The sequence below is a fragment of the Mugil cephalus genome, chromosome 20, assembly GCF_022458985.1.
Source record: "Mugil cephalus isolate CIBA_MC_2020 chromosome 20, CIBA_Mcephalus_1.1, whole genome shotgun sequence".
In the NCBI taxonomy this organism is placed as follows: domain Eukaryota; kingdom Metazoa; phylum Chordata; class Actinopteri; order Mugiliformes; family Mugilidae; genus Mugil; species Mugil cephalus.
In genome coordinates, this window is record NC_061789.1 from 7,370,108 (window position 1) to 7,387,736 (window position 17,629).

At 39.5% G+C, this 17,629-nt stretch overlaps 1 protein-coding gene across 1 annotated transcript in view; it reads right to left on the minus strand.

The window, feature by feature from the left end:
- The window catches only part of foxd7 (forkhead box D7), a 28,183-nt gene extending 12,542 nt beyond the window's left edge, over window positions 1-15,641 (minus strand). The window contains exon 1 of the mRNA XM_047571049.1: window positions 15,568-15,641. The gene's annotated coding sequence lies outside the window, so the exon portion shown is untranslated. The remainder of the gene's footprint in view (window positions 1-15,567) is intronic.
- Between the last annotated feature and the right edge of the window lie 1,988 nt (window positions 15,642-17,629).

Sequence of the window (17,629 nt, forward strand, 5' to 3'; positions counted from 1 at the left end):
AATAAAACAATATGTATTTTATTTTATAATTTTGTATATTCTCAATATTTTTTAGTATTTTAACTTCAGCTGTATATCTTGTGAATAGCACCTTCTTTGCACTATTTCATATGGTTTTTTTTGCACTGAAAAGGAGAAGCTATATATATATGATATATAATATAATGGCAATAAATGTCATTCTGTTCTTCTCTCTATTCTATGTCTGTGATGTCAATAGCAGCGCGACCAGCTACCGTAATAACTGTAGTCTGCTTTTTTTCCTCTCTAAAATTGGGGACAGTTTCAGAGACAACTATAGCCAGGGGACAGGTCATCCTGAACGGGGACTGTCCCCTCGTTCTGCCACTTAATTTTTCGGACCTTTCCATCTTCACCAAACCTTGTGTGTTTAGAAGCGCTACATCGAAAATGGTCCTGTCCGACCACCATCAAACATCACCCACTTGCAGTTATACACCAGTGGAGTTCACACTGGGATCAAGTGTCTTTCCCAAGGACACAATGGACAGGCTAGAAATAGGGCGGGATCGAACCGCCAACCTTTTGGTTATTGGGCAACCGCTCTACACTCTAAATATGATCAACTTGCTTTACTGCCTCCGCCTCCATATATGACTTAAATAAAAAATCCTACATGTAGTACAAAGGTACAAATATCACAGTTTTTTATTTATGACCAGACAAAATCTTGTAGTAGAAAACACAGGTTTTCACTATCTGTTAAAAGTCTATACATGTCAGCCGCAGTTCCACCTGAAACATGAGTTTGGGTTTAGGTGTTACTATCACATTGACTTCAGCGGCCCTGTTTATTATGGTTCCGCGGGGGATCTAGGACAGAGGTCATCAACGCTTTTCAGGCCAAGGAGCCTTAAACTGATGGAAAGATAAAGTAGACACTGTGCAACTGCCGTAAACTTAAAACATACCTGACTGGTGTATTGACAGATAAAGAAAATAACTGACATATTCAAGTTTTAACTTCAATAGGGACAATAAATTTTGATTTTAAAGCCATTTTGGTCTGATGTGAGTGAGCTGCAGAGTTAGTTTCTCATCTGCTGATAATGCAGCATGCGTCTGGGATTTCACTGGGTTCATGTTAATGTATATTTAAAGAAATTTAAATTTGTGGGGGAAAATAAAAAAATATATATAAAAAAAATGTCTAATCAACCAAATATTTCACAACCCCCTCTGCAGTACCTCCCCTGTTGAAGACCTATGATCTAGGAGTAAGATAGAAAAGTCTTTATATATCTCCACTGGGGGAAATTTTGTTTATATAAAAAATACATGCATGACAAAATAGATCTATCAAGAGGATTTACTTTACTGCTTCACTGCTCAGAACTTTCCTTACTTAAAATACTTGGACAAACCAAAAGGTTGAAAATATCCGAACTATTAGACGGAGTGTCCGAGGTCCGAGCCAGAGGAGAACGCGTAAAGCACCACAAGCTTTTATTTACCCAGGGAAATATCTCAATATATCTGAAGACACTGACACAGATTTTTCTTTAATCCCACAAGATGAATTCTTCTGTGTGTGTGTCGACTCCCTGGTGGCCTCGGCCCCTTTCTGTGCTTCGTCGGAGATTTACGATAAACGTCAACAGAAAATTATTACGAGCTTCCCCAAACCAGTGTTTATTACTGTGTCACATGAACATCGCTGTTATCGCGCTAGCGTTGCTGTTTACAATGATGGAAACAATGATGGAAATTAATGGCTCGTACTGGAAAACAGATTTGCGGTCACACGAGCCCGTTTGATAAGCGCGTTTATTTACTTAAGCGACACAAATACCGTCGTGAACTTAGCTTTTAATTCCGATGTTTGAAGGTATTTTATCGTGACGTCCTTTAATCCCTTTAGAAAGGGGGGTAGTTGAGTATCGGCCTATATGCCTCTATCACCCTAAACCACAACACGTGTTCACAGCACAATGAGGACATTGAGTTGTGCGATCAGCTCCCTGCAACTTTATAAACGTTCCCCGTGGTCCAGAGGAGAATTCCTGTATACAATCTGGACGTCACTTTGGTTTCATGATGGGCTCAAACACCGCGACCCTCGACACTGACGTAATTTTATCACTAACTTCGTGATATCTTTACAGTTTTTTACAAAAACATGTCAGCGGAGTGTCCCCGGCGTCGGCGATAAACATGTCAGACGGGACCTGAGCGGAAATAAATCACAGGAGATGATCATGCGCACAGTGTGGGAAGCAGTTCAAGTGGTCACGGTCTAAAATGTTTAAGCCTTCAGCTGCGTCTGGACAGAGTCGTCAAGGACGTCAAGTCGAGCTACGCGGCTCAAATGAAACCACATTTCTTAAACACACACGGACCAACACCCATGTGGCCGTGCGCGCACATAGCTAAAGTAAATCTGGGCTTTTATCCCCTCGCCCCTCTCTGTGCTTGGCAGCGAAAAGCCTCAATCACACGATACCAAAATCCCTCACACGCTGCCTCGGCTGCATGGGATCGACAATTCTTTCTTTTGTGCGACGCGAGCTTTGTGAAAGGTCCAGGTCTTTATGAGCACCTGATTTTATGAAAGGAGTCATGTGGAATGGAAGTTCAAATCAAACCAGTTGGTTTAAGTTGGCTATGCAAAGTTTTTTTGCTGACATGTAGGTTGGGTTTCAGTCCCACTGGTCTGTTTAAAGGTCTGTGCTCTGTTCTCACTCACTTTAAAGGATGTGTTGTTGAAATGGAACAAATTCAGCCGTTGAGGTTTTTAATCCTGTGGATTGAGCATTAGACATAAAACCAGACTGAAGACCTGTATAGCTGATTAATATTTGCAACATATCTGGGTGTTGGCAACCTGTGAACTACTTTCAGGGCTGATTGGTGCTAAATGCTAAAGACAAGGCTGACTGTAACACTCAGTACGTTTACATGCACGTGAAAAGACAAAAAAAAACAATTATCGCCATAGTCCAACTTTAACTGGACAATTTAAGTGCACGTTAACACGTTAACACTTGATTTCCTCCAGCATGTATACTGTGACATCAGAATAAAAACATCCAAGAAAGCCGGATGCAGAAAAAGAAGACGTTAAACGGAGCCGGTAGAATAACCATATGAGGGATAGCGCCACCTTATCTACACCAGAAGTAGCGCACACATTACATACGAGATTAAAAAGCTGAACTATTATCCATCTTGATGTTATTGGAAATGCCACCACATGAACGACTCTTGTTTATTATATGACGTCAACCGTAAATGGGGCTGTATTAACACGGTATTAACCCGCGGAAGAAGAAAAAATATCGCCACCTAGTGTGGAGGAGGAGGACATGTTCCTGTCAGCTATTCGATTTTCTCCAGTGCACGTAAACTGGGACAAGGACTGTATTCAGAAAGTCGAGTTTCGAGCATAGTTGAATTAAGCTGTGCGTGTAAACGCACTGACTGACTCAGCCAGAAGGTGGCAGTGTCCTGTGTTTGTCATTCAAAAGGCTACTAGTAGCTAAGTAGGCTAGGTACCTAGCAAGACCGTGCGTCCTCTGACTAGAGATCCGAAAACAACAAAACACTCTCATATACATTTACTGACCGACCAACACCAGCAAAAAAAAAAAATGAAAGCTACATATACACCGATCTGCCACAACATTAAAACCACTTCCAGGAGAAGTGACTGACATTAATCATTTCGTGACAATTCAGTGTTCTGCTGGGAAACTTTTGGGCCTGGCATTCATTCCACAGGCCCATGTCTATTCTCTAATGAGTCACAACTGTTTCGGCAGCACAATGGAGACCTACACAATATTGTGACTCAGTTGGTGGAGGGTTAACAGTTGGACCCATTTACTCTCCAGCCAAGCTAGCACTTATTTTAGAGGAGTTTTCTGAGATTCTTTAACTTTCTCCGGTCAACAACGGCATTGGTCAACGTTGCAAATTTCTTTACTTATACCACCGTGCAAATGTAAAATCTGGTGTGATTGAAGCAGAGTCTGTTTTCAGGGTGTACTATATATATGTGTGTGTGTGTGTGTGTGTGTGTTACACTAAATGTACTTTTCTTTGGTCCATATGTGAGCAAGGCGGCTGTGATTAGAGGGTGGCACTGCACTGTTCCCCCTCGAGCCATTTCACCCTGTTATTTTCCCCTCGTCAGCCCGTGCTCTCTGCAGGGAGGGTGGGTCCGTGACCTCCCTCCCACGCACAACCACGAGTGAGGGAGGCACCCTCTTCACACAACCCCCCTCTTAAGTCACCGTGGAGGATTCGGAGAGTTCACGAGCCCCCCTTCCTCTCCTCTCAGGCCTTCGCATCCCCCTGGTAGAACTCAAAGAGCCTCCATCCTCAAATCCTCCTCAGACTGTAACACAGCGTCAGCGCCCGCTTTCCATCTGGACTCATGGAAGTCGTCAAAAGCGCTGAACCGGTGACACCGAAGCGGGGTCGAAGCAAACCTTTAAGGATTTGCACTCGCTTCCTTTAAACTTTACAAACTAAAGCAGATAAATCAAAAGAGACAAAGAAAAGGCCGAGCAGTGACACAGGCAATATGTCTTGCAGGCTTTCTTTGGCATCCTTTCTTGCTTTTGCTCCCACTTTTTTCTTTTCCTCTTCTGTTCCCCCACCCCCTCCCCCCCTCCCGTCTGCCCCCCTCCACCCTCCCCTCCCTGTTTCCCACCCACCGCATTCAGAAACCCCTGAAAGAAAAAGGCTCCGCCGTAAGACAAACAGCCCGGGGCCTCGTTTTGTCCCGTGAAGTGAAGGCAGGGAACCGTTTGAAGGATGAAGAAGAAGAAGAAGAAGAAGAAAACAGTCACTGGGAAGCACGTAGTGGACTCTGTTATGCAGAGAGTTTGAGGTTTGGGTTCATTAAGCTTTTCAGACGGTTTAAACAATACTGACCAGTGGGGAGACTGCGCTCTACAGGAGCAGCACAATGACTGGCAAGAAAGACTCGATCCTGCTGTTTGCACTTGGCGGTCTGTTGCTTCCAGCTGAACAAACGCTTCAAAATGTCACAGATTTTAAGATGACGTTCAGAGGCTTTTGCAAGGCAGGAACTAGAAACCACGAAGTCAAGTCTGGCAGAAAATGACTTAAGACAGAGAAAAAAAGCAGTGCATGCGGGCAAAGCTGCCAATCTTGTCAATGTTTCCAATACTTAGAATTAGAAATCCTGGTAGTTTTGATGCTATTATCTGTTATAGCTTACATAAAAATTTAAGAAGCTCTGCCCGTGGGAACTAACCTAACTAACTTTCTGTTTAGCTCAGAGGGACTGATACACCCCCTGCAGTGAAGGACACATTACCATAGTAAATGCAGGGGTTTTCACCTTAAGGCAAGATGGCATCCCCAAAGGACCTCTGAGCTGAGGCCATCAAAAAAAAAAAAAAAACAACAAAAAACACAAGACGCTTATCAGCCCTTGAACAGTTTTCTATGCGTGGTTTACAAAAGCATCAAAGCTTCATTTCTTTTTTTTAAAAAAACAAAAAAGCAAACATGGCTGCGTGAGTCAGTTGTGAGTCACAAAACTCCACAAAGTGTTTGGGCATCTTTCAGTTCACCATTCTGGTTTTACAACCCACAGCGTGAGCCTCTTGGTCGAGTCGCGCTCTTCACATCAAACATGTTTCCAAACAACAGTTTGATCGTGGAAACACCGATAAAAGCCACCGTGCAGCGCCTCTGCAGCAACCAAGTGCCAGACAAAGCCAACAGCTCGCTGGCATACGGTAAAAGCTGGTGGAGAACAAAGCAGACGTAAAAACGGTAAATGCTGGGCTTCAATGGCGTTCATCAACACCAATAAATGCAGATAGAATAGAATAGAATAGAATAGAATAGAATACTTTATTGTCATTATACAGTGCACAATGAGATTGCAGAGCTTCTCCTTTTCAGTGCACAAAAAAAGGATGCACAAAATGCAAAGTGCAAAGAAGGTACAAGATATATACAGCTAAAGTTAAAATACTAATCCTAAAAAAAATAATGAAAATATGCAAAATTATAAAATAAAATATATATTGTTTTTATTGCAGCAGTGGTAAAGTGTAAACATGTACTGCACAAGTTTTTTTTTACATAGTAAACTATCAAGTTTACTATGTAAAAAAAAAGTATCAAGCCACATATGTTAAACAATATTCTACATCGTCACAAAATCTTTGGTTGACTAGATATTTTATATATATATATATTATAATATAGATATATTTATTTATTTATTTTAGAAGTTTAAATTTCTTTAAATACACATTAACATGAATCCAACATATTTTAGTAAATTGATGAGGGATAGATTAATATTGAAAGCAAAATAATGATAATGTATATTTATAAATAGCACTAGGCTGAGTTTAATGTAGTAGTTTAGTATAGTTTGGGGGTCCTTGGTCTGAAATACATTGAAGAGCCCCGTTCTGCATCGAGGACATGCGTTTTATTCCCTAGTGGCAAAACACGATTACTACAGCTTTTAAGAAATTACTGCATTAAAATTAAATCATAACCCAGTGTTTATTATTATTTACTGTTAATGTTAAATCTTTTTTCTATTGATTTCACCTGGAACCATTTGGTCTATTTTAGAATTTTTTTTTTTAAAGTAGTGAACAGTGAGGATGATTTGTGATGTTTCCCCTTTTTGAACTCTAACAATGTAAATATTAGTTTATGGAGAGGATCTGCCTTTTTTTTTTTCTCCCCCATTTCAGCTCTGGTTTCGTCCAACATTTACTCAAGCGAACTGCCCAAACATTCCTGCTACAGCAGTTCCCAGACAGCGGCTTCTGCAGAACTGTAAAACATCATAGGAAACACTAAAATAGTCTCCAGATACAAGCTAAAAACCCCCCCCCCCCCCCCCCCAAGTTGGCTGTATGGATAAAAAAAAAAAACAGAAAAGAAAAGCTGATAAAGGAAATTATTATGCCGCAGAAGAATGCGAGAATGTTTGTCTTTTTCGGAGAATGTCTGGACTGAATGCGGCATTTCAGTGTTTGTGGCAGATCACAAACACGTAGAAGCAACAGCAGAGGCAATGCAGACAAAGGGCCGAATCAAAAAAAAATCACACATATACACAGAAGACAAAAACAAGATTGGGCGAGAGTCTTGCCACCTTCAGAAGAAAACCACAGTGGCACGCTGTCTAGCGTCTAACTATGAGAATTGTGGCTGAAAGCTTCTACGTGACTAAAGCTGAAATATAAATCTGGGTCAAACCCCACCTCGTGCTTGTCGTGCCCCCACAGTTTCTGTAAACCAACTCGGGATATAATACATGCAGTTGTTTTAACTCTCTGTTTTATGAAGCAGATTATGGTGTGAGTGGTTCTCACGGGGACACTATATATACCCGGCCATGCCAGTCACCTCAGAAATGCCAGTAATTAGTCAGTGTTGGATGTCTAATGTCATCAAACCGTACTTTGTTTTTGTGTTTTTTTTCCCACAGTTTGCTGCGAAAACATCTCGCGGGCATCAGTTCCTAATGCAATTTTCGAGGTTAAATTGGAGGCATTACTGAGAAGTGTTTAAAGGAGGAAACGTGGGGACCTATCAGCATCATAATAATGGGAAACCAAATACATCGAGCCGAGGTGTTACGTCATGAAAAAGTTCAGACCACAGATTTCATGTATTGACACCAAACCAAAGCATCGCTGTTCTTTTCTCTGTTTCCCCACAAATCAAGGGCCCCAGTAATCTCCCAGGCTTTGACTGCGCATTAATCAAGTACAGTTTACTTAAGCACGTAATCCCCATACTTAGCAAACTGAGGATCCTGTAACGTTATACGACCCGCGATTAACTATGACATAAGACAGAAGAAGTGATAGCGAGGAGGCAAAGGCCCTGGAGAAATATGACCTGTTTGCAGCTGGGTGACTTATCTTATCAGGAATCGCGTGCTCTGTGTTTTATTTCCAGCTACAAATGCAGAGAACAGGTTTACAGTAGGTCGCAGGGACTCTACAGCCCTGCAAGCTCATACCTGTTGGCTATAAATATATAGTTGTCTTGATATCCTGATGCACACATGTTTAACTCTCTGTTGAACACCGCTTAATGTGACTGGATGGAGGTAGACAATTAGCATTCTTAGCTTAAATTGGTCACATAATTACTGAAAAATCATAGCTGTAAACAGTTAAAATATCTACTAAAAGAACTAAAGGAAATGGATGTAAACAGTCAGAAATGTTATCTAAAATGGATGAAAGAATTACAATTATTAAAGTGAATGACTGTAAACAGCTGAAATATTTAGATATATAGGATACAAACAGCTCAAATGAACGGATGTCAATAGTCAAGCAGTTAAGTAAAGTGAATGAAAGCAAAGAGCAAAAATAGCTAAAGAAAATATTGGATATGAGAAGATGGAACAGTTAACTGAAATGAATAGATGTAAAGTTGGAAGAGCTATAAATGTTGGATTTAAACAGAATTGTTAGCTAAAATGAAAGGAAGAATTGAAACAGCTAAAATGAATGGATGTAAACAGGTAAAACAGCTAAAATGAATGGATGTAAACAGGTGAAACAGCTAAAAATAATGGATGTAAATAGGTCAAATTCGTGAAAGTAAAGAGTTGGAATTGTAAGACAAAATGAATGTAGATAAACAGTCAAGTTCCTCAGTATAGTACTTAAGATACGATCAACAAATAAAATTTAAAAGAAAAAAGAGACTGGACAGATAAATGAAGCTAAAAGTAGTAAACAGAACTGAAACTTGAGCCAAACACACTAATCAGATCATAAAATGATATCACATATATACTTGTACAGACTTGATAGTGCTGAATGCACATTAAGTTAGGCTGGGGGAGCCTTACCTGTGACTGAAACCATATGATGAAATTAATGCATAACATTAATGAGCTTTTATGTACATGATAACAGGGCAATGTTGTGGCACACTCACCAGCTGCTAACAGGAAATGACTTATATAGACAGTGATAGTTTCCTGCAAAAGAGACTTGCGTCACCACTGTCAGAGGACGTGACACGTATCTTACAGCTCATCATAGGCCTAAGTTTGTAGGTCATGGCGTCTGTATTTCTGTTCTCACATACAGTGGTGTAAAAAACAGTTTGCAGTCGTGTTGAATTACTGATACGAAGTAAGAAAATCGGACAGCGACCACATAGCCTCTTTACTTCTCTATTCAAGTAGTCTTTATATTTAAACATATGGTGGTGTGATAAAGCTTTTGCATCCTTCCTGATTTCTCATTTCTTTACATGCCCATCACACCTAAATGTTTCAGATCGTCCAACACATTTAAGTATAAGACAAAGATAACACAAGTAAACATAAAATGCAGTTTGTTAGATTAAAGTTTTCATTATTAAGGGACAACAAAATCCAAACCTACATGGCCCCGTGTAACAAAGTGTTTGCCCTCTCTTTTAAAATATAACTTAACTGTGGTTCATCACACCCGATTTCTCTAGCCAGGCCTTAAATAGCACCTGTCTGACAAAGCGAACTAGACCAAAAGATCTTCAAAAACTGTACATCATGCCGAGACCTGAAGAAATTTAACAACAAATTGAGAAATAAAGTAACTATCGGTGATCTATCAGTCTGGTAAAGGTCATAAAGCCGTTCCTAAACCACAGCAAACCACAGTGAGAGCCCCTATCCACAAGTGTTGGAAACATGGAACAGTGGTGAACCTTCCCAGGAGTGGCCAGCTGCCCAACATTACCCCAAGAACGCAGCAACGACTCATCCAAGAGGTCACAAAAGACCCCACAACAACATTCAAAGAACTGCAGGCCTCTCTTGCCTCAGTCAGTGTTCATGAATCCACCATAAGAAAGAAACTTGGCCAAAATGGCCTGCATGGAAGAGTTCAAAGATGAAAACCACTGCTGAGCAAAAAGAACATTAAGACTCGTCTCAGTGTTGCCAGAAAGCATCACGATGATCCCCAAGAGTTTTAGGAAAATTCTCTGAGGACTGATGAGACCAAAGTTGAACTTTTTTGGAAGGCGGGTGTCCCATTACATCTAACATGAACGTAACAACGCATTTCAGAAAAAGATCATCATACCAACAGTAGAATCTGGTGGTGGTAGTGTGATGATCTGGGGCTGTTTTGCTGCTTCAGGACCCGGAAGACTTGCAGTGATAAATGGAACCATGAATTCTGCGGCCTACCAAAAAATCCTCAAGGAGAATGTCCAGCCATCTGTTTGTGACCTCAAGCTAAAGTGCACTTGGGTTCTGCAGCAGGACAATGATTCAAAACACACCAGTCCACCTCGGAATGACTGAAGAAAAACTAAAAGACCTTGGAGTGGCCTAGTCAAAGTCCTGACCTGAACCCTGTTGAGATGCTGTGGCATGACTTTAAAAAGGAGGTTCACGCAACACAAATAGAGAAGTAAAGAAGCTATGTGGGCACTGTGCAATTTTGACCGTCATTTATTAGGAAGTCAGTAATTCAACACATCCGCCCGAAAACATCAAAACACATAAACGCGGAATCACTTCCTTTAAAGATTCAACCATCATGAATGTGCACGGCTGCAGGCACCTCAAACGCAGCAATAAAACATGTAGTAAAACAAACTGCCGCACTGGGGGAACCAGCAGAGACCTCTCGTATTATGTAACTGAAATTAAGTTAGCTAAAAGTCACCCTGTGTCTCGTTTTAATCTGATCTCTCTAGATAAAGTTTCAGGAAACAAAACCATTTTTTTTTTTTTTTTTTTAGGCGAGGGAATTAATGAACAATCAAGACCATTAATAAAGGCAGAGATGATGGATTCCCGAGGGCTAAGATGCCAGAGGTGAACAAGGACAAGCCAACAGGAGCAAGTATACATTTACAATTTCTTGCTCCATGTCCATCCTGCAGAAGAGTATGTTCTCCAGACATGGACAGTGTGCCTGTCCAAACACCCCCGCCCCATCTGTGTCTTCGACTGACCCCACAACTCATCCTCTGATCCCCCAGACGTCACACAAGGACACAGCTGCATCCCAAGACTAAGGAAAAGAGTGCGCCAGAGGTGGAGAAGACTTTCCCCCTTTTTAGTTTCAGGCCAAAAAAAAAAAGAGTTTGCGGTTGAGAGAGGGAGCGTTGTGTCTTGGCCCTGTCACCCCATGGCCGTTCTTTATTAGAGCGAGGAGGGGAACATGAGGGTTGGATCGGGTTTATATCTACAGCTGGGAGGTCAGCTTTCCTCTGGGACAATGTGAGGATATGAGTGTTTGATGACAACTTATGATAAGGGACCTAGCGTATGTGTGTGTGGGAGGGGAAGGGTAATGGGTACATAGGCGACTAATCTTTTCTTCACTCTTTTATGAGTCATGTCGCCACAGGTTTTTTACAATTTTTTATTTTATTTAAAGGACAATTACATGTATATTTAAAGTTGTGTGAGCTATTTATCCGTGACAGTAATTGTGCCCCAGTTTTGAAGAAATATAACTTTTTGGCAGCTGAACAGCTAGAAATGTTGAATACAACAACATTTGGGTTTGCTAAAATTGATGGATATGAAAATATTGGATAGAAACAGCTGGAAAGATTAGCTAAAACGAATGAAAGCAAACGGCTGGAAGTTAGCTTAAACTGACAGATGTTAACAGTTGAAACAGCTAAAATGAATGGACGTTAAGAGTTGAACTAGCTAAATATATTAGACATGAGCAGTTGAAAGAGTTCATTAAAATGAATGGCTGTAAATAGTTGAAATAGTTAGCTAAAATAACGGATGTTAACAGTTGAAACATCTAAAATGAGTGAAAGTAAAGAGTTCAGCAAGCTAAATATATTGGATATGAGTAGTTGGTATAGTTCACTAAAATGAACGGAGGTAAACAGTTAATACAATTAGCTACAATAACAGATGAAACAGCTAAAATGAGTAAAACTAATGAGTTGAACTAGCTAACTATATTGAATATAAGCAGTTGAAAGAGTTCACTAAAATGAATGGATGTAAATAGTTAAAATAGCTAAAATAACAGACGTTAACAGTTGAAACAGCTAAAATGAGTGAAACTAAAATAAACAAAACAAAGCCCATCTAAAAAAAAGTGTACACTATATTTATACTATTATCACCATTCAACTTTTTCTTTTATCCATATCACCCCCTAGCATAGTTATTTTTGACTCACTGTTACTTTACCAATAAATATGATAATGTGCTTGCTTTTTTTCTTCTTGTTTTCCAAAAACGTTCAAATATGACTAAGGCAATTATGCTATTATGCTAACGATGTTTTAGCTTGCGATGAGATTTACTGGTAAACCGCCGCCAGTTGGTTTGTTTGTGTTATTGTGAGACTTTTGTCTGTTAACAGTTTGGTTTGGATGTGAATTATTGTGGTGAAACCCTGAACTGACACAGGGGTAAGACAACAATTCTGGTCTTGTGGGAGATAAAATTAGCGGCTTTAGTTCATTGTCTGACAGCCAAGTAATGCTGTGAAAATGACGTATAGATAGTCCTAGCGTAGATATAACACATAAATATTTTTTTATGAGATGGGCCTTTTTTTGAGCACATAAAATAACTTTACGCCATAAAAGTTGTGAAAGAGTGGGGGAGATTCTTTTCCCCTGTTATCTAATCAACATGTTCTTCTTAGATTAACTCTAGAACACAGTCTTTTTTTTTTTTTTTGCTTGGTATTTTTTGCATTGTACTTATTGTTGAGCCTCTATTCTTTGTTTTTCACGCAGTAAATAACATCCTCTCTCTTTCTTTGTCCAGCTGAGTTGACTTGTCAGAGCTAAAGTGCGTCATACCAGTGAGCAACAGAGGTCCTTTTTCCCAGCCGTGCCGTTTGTTGTTTGGACATAAACTGAAAATAAACCAGTAAGCTGACTATTTATGAACTTCTCGAAGACTCTGCTTGCTCCCGGTTGACCTCAGGCTGAAGATTTGCAAGCTGTTTACAGTCGCTGGATACGTAGTTTTGGCTTGTACACACCCAAACTCTGTGAGCACTAAATAGTTCATCATGGATTTTGAATGTGCGGCGCTTACGGTATGTACCTGCCCCGTTTCCTGTGCAATCAGAGGAAACGAAGAGGGCTCATCAGTGGTCAGAGGCCATGTGTTTCCTGAACTGCTTTCAATAATGAGCAAACACACATCCTTCTGTTGTCATTTTATCTGCTCCCAGAGAGCACATCAAGGCCTTGGACTGTCCTACAAACAATAGGCTCAGGAATCCCGCTCTCCACAAGAAATCAGGTAGTAATTTAGATAGCTGTATCTCTCTGTCTAGACACACATGGCCTGTCGGTGGTATCACTTGTTGAAACAATGCAGTGTTAATTGCTATTCGAGTGACTCTGGGGCGAACAACAAACACTTAGGGGAAGGGATGGGGAATTTTAACATCACTTAAAGGGATTTGGCTGACGTCTCCTATCTATTGAGTAAGAGGTCTGTAAGCAATCGTTTCTGTAGAAAGTAAAACATTAATTCAGAGGGAGTAAAAGACAAACCAGTGCACTGTGGAATCCCCAACAAGAGGGGATTTTTGGGATCAAATGTATCAGCAGTAAAATCTTGCAGGTCAAGAGACACCCACGCCATTCCAGTCCCTCGCAGACAGAAAGAAACTAGTAAATAATGACTTCCTGTGAAAATGCATTGCAAGATGTGTTACTTCCTTTCAATTCCCTTCTCATCTTTCATCTTAGCTTGTAATAATCCCAGTAGACAATGTCCAAAATCCCAAGGCAAGCAGTGTTTTGGGCATAATTAGCTGGACTGGCTCCACACGGTAACACAGAGGAGGCGGCGTGGGTGGGAAAGGTTAAGTGGGTTATTTTAAGGCATGTTGAGCAGGGTGAGTAATTCTGAGGTCCACTTTTTTTTACTGTAATTTTATGCAAAGTGAGAAACCTTATGTGGTTAACCAACTGCGTGCTGCTTCTGCTGCTGCTCTTGACTTCAAATGATGGATAGAACGAGAAGGAAAAAGTCTGTAGGTAAAAAGTTTTGTTTGGCACATTTGAATGCTTTCCGTCAGATGCAGTAAAAGTGGGAGAGAAGAGAATCTAAACAATTGTGGCAGTAGAGAGCAATGCAAATATATTTTCAGTAACGCAAACCAATGCGTGATTAAGTTTGTGTTTTTTCATGCAAGAATGAACTGGTGCAACCCGTAGTGGCTGAGACGATGCACTAACAGGAATTACTGTACCGTTAAAATGGAAGTTACTTAAGAACAGCACCTTAAACCTGACAAATATTTTGTTTTGTGGCTGATTCTAGCACACACACAGTACCAGTCAAAGGTTTGGACACACCTTCTCATTCAATTCAGTGAGAAGGTGTGTGCAAACTTTAGGCTGGTAGTGTAAATTATACTTTTACATTGTCCATTAGTACAGTTGGAACTGTTAGCTACAAAGAATGGATGTAAACAGCTGAATTAGCTAATTACCTACTAAACAGTTGGGATGGTTTGCTAAAATTAATGGAGGTAAATGGTACAGCATTGGCTAAACATGTTGGATATGAACAATTGAATTAGTTTGCTACATAAACAGCCGAAGAATCAAAAACAATGTTGGAGGCGAATAATTAGGAAAGTTGGCTAAAATTTATCAAGGTGGAAATCAGCCCAAATTAATGGATGTTAACAGTTGGCAAGAATGGATATAAACAGCTGAAAGAGTTAGCTAATATTGGTTCTACATAAACAATTGGGATAGTTTGCTAAAATTAATGGAGGTAAATGGTATGTCGTTAGCTAAAAATATTGGATATGAACAATTGAATACTTTGTGTCAGATGCAGTAAAACTGGGAGAGAAAAGAATCTAAACAGTTGCGGTGGTAGAAAGCAACGCAAATACAGTCTCAGTAAACAAACCAATGTGTGATTAAGTTTCATGTGCAAGAATGAACTGTTAGCTACAGAGAATGGATATAAACAGCTGAAATAGCTAATTAGCTAATACTGGTGTACATAAACAGCTGGGATTGTTTGCTGAAATTAATGGAGGTAAATGTTACGCTGTTAGCTAAAAATGTTGGATATGAACATTTGAATTAATTTGCTACATAAACAGCAAAAAAATGTTGGATGCAAGCAATTAGGACAGTTAGCTAAAATGTATCAAGGTGGAAATTAGCCCAAATTAATAAATGTTAACAGTCGGAACTGTTTTCTAAAATGAATAGATATAAACAGCTGGTAAAGCTAGCTAAAATTGGTCACCATAAACAGCTGAAACAGCTAAAAATGTTGGATATAAACATTTGGACTCGCTTTCTAAGATTATTGAAGGTATCCAGTTAAAATGAATAGATTTAAACCAATGAAACCTAAAATTGAATTAAAGAAACAAAATTAAAATTGAAAGTACGCTGAAATAGCTAAAAATAACGGATATGCATAACTGGTTCATTGCTGAATGTTATAAAAAGAGGTTGAACTTTCATATTCGCCATATTCATAGTCTATATATAGTTTTGGAGTGCAACAACAGCACACGAAAAATGTCAATGTCATGGAAAAAACCAAAACAGACACACCCGCCTCATGCTACTCACATCTTCTTTTCTTCAGGAGGAAGGCATGTTCTGGCCAGGAAAGTCTGACTCGAAGCCTCAACACTGGAATTCTCCCACGCAGTGTAAATAGACACGAAGCCTCCTACTGTCAAAATGCGACAAGAGGCAAAATGTTTTAAAACTAGCTTGTCAAGTATGTAGTGAAAGGTGTCAAGTAACGAAACACCTACCGCATGTTGCATGGTTTGTGAAATCTCACGTTATATGAGACACCTTATTCACACATTTACAGTCACACTGTGAGACTGGTGCGACTCAAAGGTCATGACCCGCGTCAGTCACCAGCAAAAATAGGAAAAGAAAAGACGGGCGTGTTTGTGTTGGCACAGACAGTCAGGACTGCACAGTGTGTGGGATCCTTTAAATAGATTTTTTTTATGACAACCTCTCAACTTGCGTCTTGACTGGACTGTTTTGGATGTGGGCTGTCAAAGCAAAATAATCATTTTCGCCCCTGCCAGTAAGCTAGTGTTTACTGATACAAACCACATCCAATTAAATATACAAAGCTGTGGGTGGAGATGCTAATAACTCTGCTTTGAACAGCCATCAAACAGTCATAGTTTAGTTACAATAAATATTCATAACACAAAGCTGATTTATTTATTTATATAGTGGGATATATACTCATTTTGCTTCTTAGCTTTTCTCAAACAATTCAGCTGTGATTATTAGCATGTCCGGCTAACTACCCTAATAAGTTATACTCTCAAAGCTAAGGTGTAGATCATTGATTACATTTGTTTGAGGGGTTACAGATCATGTAAATATTAAAATAAATAAATAAACAACTAGCTTCAGAGTCTGTGTGATAATTGTGTGATGAAGTGTTTTTAGATAATAAAGTGTTTTTTAGACAATATTTTAGGTCAAAAAAGTTGCTGTTTCTTGTAAAACTATTTAGATTATGGTATCAAGTAGCTTAAACTCGACAACCTTTTTTTGTAGACTTCAAGAAATAGCAGTCTTTTAGACAAACTGTGACCTTCCGTACTTTAAGTATTGAAAAACGTGACACAGTACGTGCACAACGGCCCTACATATTTATTGAAAATTTGTCTCTCCTTGGTCACCGTACATGTTTAAATAAATAGATCCCACGGTGATGGCCACATGAGTCGGAATTTAACCTTCCTGTTATTTCCCTACTGTGTAGTTTCTGGTCCTGGATGGTTTGTTAGCGTTTGACCTGTTCTTCACTGGATTTATGGATGTTTGCACTTCAAATGCTACCCGATAGTGGTGTGTGTATAGTAAGTTCAGTCTCAACCTTTCTGTTCTAGGCCTCAATTCTTATATTTGCAATATTAAAACTACGGGCAGGTAACAAAATAAATAAATGTCCCCTAGATGCCTCATAGAGAGCGGAAACAGTAGCCTGTCGCCTGGGAAATGAAATAGGCGTAGTCTACTATTTATTTCCCTTTTGTGCACAAGTATCAGTATCAATATTTGTCACCAATAGTGGTACAAAACTGAATTGTATTTGGTATCAGATTCAGTATTGCACAAAAAATTTTAAAAAATAGAGAGATTTTGCAAATACAAACAAATACGTAAGGTAAACACCAAAACATGGTTACGTCTGACAGAAGGAAAACTGATGGTTTTACAGAATGGACGAAAGTTGAGCATTTAGCAGTCATTATAATGTTTGCATGTTTTATAATCATTTGTATGGAATTTATTGCATACAAATACAAATTTATAGTGAATTTAATGATTGGAAAGTGTTTTAATACATTAACATGGCGAAAGTCATGCTGAAGCTAGCATAAGCCTATTCGCACGTGCCTGATGTGCGCGGTACGTCAGGGGCTCTGTAGGTAATGCTGGTTTACGGTGCAGTGTATAGTTTTTAATGTTCTTTCTTTTCAATACTAACTATTTTTTTGTTACTTTTTCTGTCCAGATAAAATTCTGACATCATATGTATGTGAAACAAACACATTTGATTGGTTCATGTGTCGCTGTGTCATTAGACCGTCAAAAGAAAGCTGAAGCTAAACCAACAACACGTAGCAAACAATTGAGCTTGCCG